Below are 8,814 nucleotides of genomic sequence, written 5' to 3'. Positions count from 1 at the left end.
CTGTTGGATGAGGGCCCCACCCTTATGACCTCACTTAACCTTAATTTCCTCCTTAAAGGCCCCATCTCTGAACACAGTCCCATTCTGAGGCTCTGGGGGTTAGGACGTCAGCACATGAATGGGAGGGGGTGGGATGGGCACACAGCTCAGGCCACACTAGACAGCCTCTCAGAGTCGGGGCTGCAGGGTCGTCCACTCGGATGGAGACACAGTGGTGGAGAAAGAGGGATGTGTTAGTGATCCTCTCACGCTGAGCCTCGGCCACAGCCGAGCTCCGGGTGAAGCCACTCAGAAGCCGGAATCCCTGCCACTGCCCCTGCAAGGATAAATCCGTATTTCTCTGGGCCCTGGTTGCTAACTTGGAGGTGTTTTTTTTAAACGTTTTTATTTTGCCTTTATTCATTAGGTATCTTTTCAATCGATAGAGGTTTCTAGGTTAACAACATGTTTTGTTTTGTCTTACCAGCACTTTTTTTTAAATGGAGGGACTGGGGATCGAACCCAGGACCTCTTGCATGCTTGCACGCTAAACACTGAGCTATCTCCCTCCCCCACCAAACCACCTACTGGGAGGCATTTTTAAGTGTCCTCAGCTTTTGGAAAGAGAGCTGAGCATTCACTCCATCCCAGCTCCCTGTTGCCGAAAAGGCATGTGATGGAAAAGCCCGCCCGGGCTGGGGACGGCGTGAGGGCAAGTGAGCCCCAGGCTTCCAGCTGACTTCTGTGGTGGTCGGTCCCCGTGGTGACTGAGCGTCTCCTGGGCGCTCTGTGTGATCTGGAGGTCGGCGTTGTTAAGGAGATGTTTGCGTGATAACTTCAGAGAATAGAAAATGACTGTAGATAAGACAGTACTTAGCTGTTTTTCATTTTAGACAGCTCGCTGTATCATGGTCAGATGAAACCTTTGACACTGGGGGCAGGATGCACATGGCAGGTGGGGGAGGGTGGGCCTCAGCCAGGGCTGTGACTCCAAGTGAGAGTCCTGTCAGGGCCTTGCAGGAGGGAGGGGCACAGACGGGATCTCTAGGAATCAGCACTGGTGACTTCCTCTTCCTGGCAAAGCTCCACGGAGGCAGATTTGAAGGAGATGGCCATTTCCGACTCTGGAAACGGAGGCTTGAAATGAAGGTAGGTGGTCAGGAGGGAGCTAGAAAGTGTAAGAAAAAGAAAGGAAGGAAGGAAAAGGAAGGAAGGGAAAAAAACAGGGAGGTGAGCCTTTCCCTGGAATATGTGTAAAAATACCAACATATGTAAAAACGAGGATAAATGTAATACACAGAAAAATCGGCACTCTTGAACGGTTGGTGCAGCGGGGCAGCAAATTGCGCACGTGGTGTGATTACAGCGATGTTCAAGTCCAATAAAAACCGAGGCGGGAATATATATGTATTTCGGAATATTTTCCATCATAGGCCATTACAAGATATTGAATGTAGCTCCCTGTGCTGTGCAGTCGGACCTTGTTGTTTGTCTATTTTATAGATGGTCGAGTGTATAAATTAATCCCAATGCCTAATCTCCCTCCCCATCCCTTTCCCATAGTTTGTTTTCCACGTCCATGAGTCTGTTTCCAGTTTGTAAATAAGTTCATTTGTATCAAACTTTTTTTAGATTCCACATACAAGTGATGTCATGTGGCATTTGTCTTTCTCTGACTGACTTCGCTTGGTACGATCATCTCTAGGTCCATCCCTGTTGCTGCAAGGAATTAACCAATTTATTTCAAAACGATAACAGGCTGCCCTGAAGGCCCCGCCCCTGGAAGACCTGTGCCCCACGTACAGCGTGGCTCCTTCACCCCAAGAGCTGGGAGGTGCCGTGTCTGTCTTGCTCCTTCCCAGCTCTGGCTTCCAGCACCTCTCAGCAGCCAAGTTCAGGAGCTCCCAGGTGAATGTCCTGACCCCAAGTAAGCTCTTGCCCTGTCCTTCCTGAGCACTGCCGGGCTCACCTGCCCAGCGAATGACCTCTTCCCATTGTGCGGCCTCACCTGTTCACCAGCCTCCTCCATTTCTCTCATCCTGCCGGCCCCTCCTTGTCCGGGTCCATCCTCCAGTCCCCCGTCTCGTCTCTCCCCTGCCTCCCTCCACAGCCCTGGGGACAGAGGAGCAGCCCTCGCCCCCTTGCCTTTCAGCCTCGTCCCTGAGCTCTAACAGCAACCCAGCTCTGTTTCTAGCCCTGCACTGATCACATTTTACCCGGGGCGTCTGTTTCTTACCTGTCACGTCCCCCAAACCAGAAAGTCTCTGTGGGCAGAGACCACATCCTGCTCATGGCTGCGCCCTGGCGCCTCCATGGCCCCAGGAACTGGGTCTGTCCCAGATGGACACCACCTGATGAATCTGACCCTCCTTGGAAACCTTTGCCATGGCTTCCCTCTGAGACAGTCCAACCTCCTAGCCTGACTTTGGAGAACATGCAAAGGCTGATTGGACCCTGCCCTTGCTGCTGCATTTCCCGCTGCCCCCCGCCCAGGCCCCCAGCGCTGCCACCCTGAGTCTGCACTTTCTCCCAAGCGCGGTTTGCACGCGGTTTATCCACGCCTTTCCTCACCGTGCCCGGACCACCCGCCCATCTTCAGGTGTCCTAACGTCATTCTGTTTCTCTTTCAAGTCCCACCTCCAGCCCCAGCTCCCCTCAAAGCCCACCCACCACCACACGCAGTCAGTGACATCCACAGTCCTTCAGTGTTTCTGGAAATTCTCCTGTGCACGTGTCTGATTCAACTTCTCCCAGTCCCGAGCCGTGGTTCACCGGCCCTCCCCCCCCCCCCGGTGTCTTGTACACAGAACCAGCGAGGGCTGTTGGCAGAAGGATGTAGGCAACTGGCTGGGGTGGAGGTGATGGTACTGGCTGTGCCTGCTCGGGGTCCTGAGCTGTGGACCCATTTCTCGTACAGGCTGCCTTGAGGGAAGCCCCTGAACTTAAAAGGGAGAGATTAGGTCATCCCAGCCCTTCCCTAGCTGCCCTGCCCCGTGTCCACATTTCCTGCCACAGGACAGACAGGGTGCAGGGTCGGAGGCCCCGACACACCTCAACGAGGACCAGGATGGCACCAGTAAACAAAGGACCCCACAAGCTTCAGCCAGCATCCCTGGTCCTCAGAATCACTCTCTACCCAAGCTGGAAACTCCAGTGTTTGCTGGATCGGTCAGCCAGCTCTTAACATCCACTGGAAAGCACTGGGAACAAGAAAATTGTGTTTGATTTCCTTTTCATTACGAACTTCCAACGACTCGCCTCTGAATACCATCCGAGGCAGTTGCCTGGCATTTGAGACCTTACTATGTTTTTAAGCAAATCTGTCTTTCCTTAATCAGATACCATCCAAAGCCAGCCTGGACCTTTTACTCATTGGGAAAGAAGTGGAAAATTCCTTACTAAATGCCTAAATGAATGAATTTATCCACTTGTGATGGTTGGACGTTGTATCTTATGAGGTCGTAGGCATCCCAGAGTGGCTTTACCCCATCCTGGTGGGTGTCCCAGGGGCTGAGCCAGCACCCAAGAATGCAGGGCACCTGGCAAGAGAACAAATCTCCTCCGGCCTCAGGAGCACCTGGCGACACCACTGAGTCACCTCTTTTAGTGCCTCTTCTCTCTCCGCAGATGTGATGATGTCCACGGTGGCACCTCCCAGGCTGGGAGACGGGCCTTGCCAAGGGGGGGGGCAGCTGGCTGAGGACAGGTAAATGAGACTTTCTAGAATGAATTGAGGCGAGCTGGGCCTGCACGGCTCAGAGGACCAGGGAGCGGGGTGGGAGCTCAGGGATGGGACCTCCGGGCCTCTGGGCTACTGGGGAGACAGTGGGTTCTCTGAAGTCACTTCTAGAACCTAGCCTGCAATTGTCCCCATTGTATGCAGATCAGGGCGGGCCTCCTCACCCTCCACCCGCGAGTGTTACAAAACTGGGGCACACAGCCTCTGCTTCACTAGAAGAGGCCTGGGCTGTGATTCATTCTCACTCATCTGGGGAGCTGTAGCTTCTCCATCTCTGGCCCAGACTGCCTGTCTCCCAGATGCTGAGTCTTCCCTGTGTCCATCGGGACAGCCTCAAAGCTGGGGGACCTCAGAGACTAAGCTTGAGTTTGTCAAACTGGACGGTGGGGAGATTGGGTCCTTCCTCCTCACTGAACTCTCTCACCCCCAGCCACCAACTTTTACCTCCTTGAAATGTCCAAGCTGTTTGTCACACCCCCACCCCCCACCCCAGGAACCGCTTGTCTGCCGAGCTCCAGCACCTGGGGCTGAGTGACAGGGACTCAGGGGGACTAAGAGGACCAGCTACCTAACCGGAGCAGAGACAGGGTGTCCACGTGTGTGTGTATGAGTAGGAAGCACATGCTCAGTTATTTACCATTTAATTTGCTGTGGAGTGGGGAGGGGACAGCTCAGTGGCAGAGCGCATGTTTAGCATGCACAAAGTCCTGGGTTCAATCCCCAGTCCCTCTGTTAAGAAAAGAGAAAAAAAATTTAAATATCTTGCTCCCCCCTCCGCACACACACAAATTGTATGAGCAGAGTAGCTGCTGGAGGAAATGCACCCCCCGGGGGTGTCTTTGGCAGAGACACCCGGCCTGGGCCAGCCCTCTCCGCCCTGACCCTCAGCCCATCTCTTCTTCGTATTCCCCAAGATCTAGGGTGTTGCATTTGGTTCCTGGAGAAAGAAGACATGTTTTCACCTTAATCTGCCTGGTGTCCTTCCAGAGTTCTGCAGCTGTCCACTTGCGATGAGGACGCCCTGCTGCTGCCGTGACGCCCTCCCGTGCCACCCGGAAGGATGCTGCTGTAGAGGCGGCCACCAGGAAGGAGGCGTTGCCACCCATTTGTCAAGTGCCAACAGTGTGCAGGACAAAACAGAGATTATGTACTGCCCACCCAATGGACTGCCATCAAAATGCTTTAGGTACCAGTTTACATATTAAAGGAAAGTAAATATTCCCAGACCACCCTCCCTTTTTTCCTTCTCCCTCCTGTCTCTTTGATAACAGAAGAAAACCCTTTAAGATGTTGGTGAGGCTGCCTGGGGGCAAAGGCCGCTGATCCCAACTCCACACCACAGGCCGGCTTGTCCTTGAAACTGTGTCGGCTGGAGGCGCTGTGGTAGCCGGGTCTCTCTGCGGGATCAGACCCAGGTAGTGTGAGTCTTTCACGCCGCAGCCTTGGGGAAACCTGCACTTTTCCACTGGGAGATGGGAGTTGCAGAAACCTGTCTGCCCCCATCCTGCCCAGTGCCCAGCATCCTGCAGGTTTGCGCGGGCCCCTCGCAGCCCATCTAACCCTGAGCGAGCTGGCATTGGCTGCCCACCGGGCCCCACCCAGGATCCCCGCTGGCTTGGCCTCGGTCTAGGAGGCAGGGAGCCTGAGGAGTTAGGTTAAGCAAGGACTTCCCAGGGGCGAATTCCTGTCCAGCGCCTGGTATCTGGTTTCTGAGCCAAGCACGGGCTGCTCTGCTGCTGCTGATTCCTGGCTGTGGCTGCGCGCTGCGTGCTGGTCTCTCTGCTTATTTCCTCCCAGAAGAAGGATGTCCGTCTAGGCGCCTGAGAGCTGCAGGCGCAGATGTAGGTCTTACAGGCAAATACTCCTACGGATGGCATTCTCAGAAGATACCAAACCAGAGCTGTTAGCCCTTCCTCCAGGCCCCGCTCAGCCGCCTTGGCGGGGTTCTGTCTTAGGTACCCCAAATACCCGACTGCTGTGCCTGGTTGTTTTTGCGTGTGGGTTCAAAATGTCCGAAAGACAGTCTGACGTTCTCGCCCCTCCTCTGAGCAAAGCTAATTGCAGAGGCCGCAGCGAGGAGCTAGGTGGCGAGAAGCTAAGGAAAGCCTGCACCTGTCCCGGTTTTTACCTGGGATTCTAGAACCTGCCAGGGACAAACCCAGCAAAATGATGAATACCCTTTGTGCTCTCCGAGTACCAGCTGGACAGTGCATTGTACCGTCAGCCCACATATCGAGGGCATCGTGTTCTGTCAGCCAAGAGATCTGGGGATGTACAGACAGCCAGGGGAGGTTGGAGGCTGGGGGCGAGGAAGGGAAGTGGCTTGTCTGCGCTCCTGCGGTGAGTCAGTAGCAGGACAATTTAAGAAAGTCCAGGAGCTTTGACTAACAAGCTAGTCACCCCTGACCCACCCTGCCGAAGGGAGGAGAGAGGACGGCCGGGAACTGGTCGATCAACAGCACTTGGGCCAAGATGTGAACCAACCAACCGTGGGGAGGAGACTGGCGACAGAAAGGAGCTGGTGCGCAGAAGCCTCCCGGGCCACCTCCAGCCCGGCCTCGGGGTGACTTAGCGAGGTGGTGCTGAGCTGGCTCCTGGAAGAGGAAGTCTGACCAGGGGACAAAGGCTGGTGAGGCCTGGCTGGGGCCCAGCGGGAATGAGGGTGTGTGGGCAGACGGGCCTGCCTGGGGCAGAGGGGCTGGCGGTGGGGGAGCGACAGACATGGCAGAAAAGAAACAAAGCATGTCTGCCCAGCATCCTCATTTTTTTGGTTTTCTGGGGAAAAAATGGTGAAATTCTTTCTTGCAAGTGGCGATTATACAGGGTGAGGGGAGGAGAGAAACCACAGTGATTTTTTTTTTCAGGACTGAAAAAATGTTCTCCCCAAACTAAACAAAGTTAGACTGAGAAATGCAACGTGGTACCTTAGGGACCAGCGGCTCGGTGCTGCCCTGAGGCCCGCCTTCTTGCAGGCGCCGGCCTCAGACTCTAATGGTCGCCTGGGGAGGAGAAGGGACACTTAACTGTTCAAGATCCAAACAGTGACAGTTCTCTTTTTGCAGAATGAGTTTTTGTCACCTCCTGTAATGACACTTGAGTCCTTTGTGGTGGCACCTTTCGTGGCCTCAGCAACACAGGTGAGTGGGTGCCCCTTCCCTCCGTTACCTGCCTGGTGATGAGAATCCTGAGTGTGGCCCCCCCTCCATGTGATGCCCTCGGGATGGGGGCTGCTGTGTGACCTAAAAGGTGACCTCCCTGGCATGAGAGAGCTGTAGAATCATTAGAGAAACAAAGAGATCCCCTAATTACAAGACTAAACTGTGCCTCCAAAGCTGGACAGAGGAAAAAAGGGGGTGGGGTGGGGTGGGGTGGGGTGGGGTGGAGGGGGTAGCTCAGAGGCAGAGCGCACCCTCGGCAGGCACGAGGTCCTGGGTTCAATCCCCAGCCCCTCCATTAAAAAATTAATAAATAAATAAACCTAATTACCTCCCCCCCAAAACAAAACAAAAACATAATGAAGTAAAAAAAATTTTTAAATAGAATAAATAAAAATTTAAAAACAAAGAAGAAACGGGTGTTGAGTGGTCTTGCTGGGCTGAGTTCTCAGTGATTTGATTCCATGAAGTTATTCATTTCAAAGCTGCTTTTTTTTTTTTTTAACAAAAAGGTAAGAGTCATTCAACCTTCTTCAGCAAACTGCAGTGATTTTTAAGTGGATAAAAAAATTCACAATCCAATCTAAAAATGGGCAGAAGAACTGAACAAGCAATTCTCCAATGAAGACAAACAAATGGCCAATAGGCACATGAAAAAATGCTCAATATCGCTAATTATCAGAGAAATGCAGATCAAACCTACAATGAGGTATCACCTCACACCTCACATGGCCATCATTCAAAAGTCCGAAAACAGTAAATGCTTGAGAGAGTGTGGAGAAAAGGGAACCCTCCTACACTGCTGGTGGGAATGTAGTTTGGTGCAGCCATTGTGGAAAACAGTATGGAGATTCCTCAAAAGACTAAAAATACTTACCATATGATCCACCAATCGCACTCCTGGGCATATATCCAGAAGGAACCTTATTTCAAAAAGACACCTGCATCCCAATGTTCATAGCAGCACTATTTACAATAGCCAAGACATGGAAACAGCCTAAATGTCCACCGACAGATGACTGGATAAAGAAGATGTGGTATATTTAACAATAGAATACTACTCAGCCATAAAAAAGAATAAAATAATGCCATTTGCAGCAACATGGATGTCCCTGGAGAATGTCATTCTAAGTGAAGTAAGCCAGAAAGAGAAAGAAAAATACCATATGAGATCACTCATATGTGGAATCTAAAAAAAAAAAAAAAAAAAAAGACTAACTTATTTACAAAACAGAAACAGACTGACAGACATAGAAAACAAATGTATGTTTACCGGGGGGAAGGGGTGAGAAGGGATAAATTGGGAGTTTGAGATTTGTAGATACTGACTCACATATATAAAATAGATAAACAAGTTTATACTGTACAGCACAGGGAACTATATTCGATATCTTGTAGTAGCTTAAGGTGAAAAAGAATATGAAAATGAATATATGTATGTTCCTGTATGACTGAAGTATTGGGCTGTACACCAGAAACTGACACAACATTGTGAACTGACTGTACTTCAATAAAAAAAACCCCAAAAAACTCAGCAGCCCCCATCCTCAGCTCCTGTGTCAGAAATGATGCACCTATGCCCGGAAGTATCTCCAGCCTGGAGAACAATTCACTGCCAAGGCTTAATTGCACTTCGTGGAGTCTTATTTTTATTTACATGAAACTCCTGTTCTGGACCATCTGACTTTTGTTAACTACTGGATGGAAGTCTGGTCAGGTCTCCTGCCTGCAACCCCCTTAATGAGCATAAGATCTTACATTGTTTTTAAATGGAGGTGGCCTCGCTTCTGTTTCTTATCTGTGAGATTTTATCTGGGGCTGTTCCCGGTCCAGGACCCAGCAGGGGCTGAGCCATGAAGTCCCGGGGGAAATCTGGGTCCCTGAGCAGCCCGGGGTGCTGCGCCTCAGCACATGAGAGGGGTGGGCATGGAGCCGCTGGAC

The 8,814-nt window shown here is 51.8% G+C and overlaps 1 long non-coding RNA gene across 1 annotated transcript; it reads left to right on the top strand.

Moving 5' to 3' along the window:
• Window positions 1-6,092: 6,092 nt before the first annotated feature.
• LOC116667372 lies at window positions 6,093-7,562 on the top strand. The gene is made up of 3 exons (XR_004324261.1): window positions 6,093-6,347; window positions 6,781-6,855; window positions 7,386-7,562. It is a non-coding gene; the product is annotated as an uncharacterized LOC116667372 (long non-coding RNA).
• The last annotated feature ends 1,252 nt before the right edge of the window (window positions 7,563-8,814 follow it).

This window comes from Camelus ferus, chromosome 11 (genome assembly GCF_009834535.1).
Source record: "Camelus ferus isolate YT-003-E chromosome 11, BCGSAC_Cfer_1.0, whole genome shotgun sequence".
NCBI lineage: Eukaryota > Metazoa > Chordata > Mammalia > Artiodactyla > Camelidae > Camelus > Camelus ferus.
This window is presented reverse-complemented; position numbering and strand designations above follow the sequence as displayed.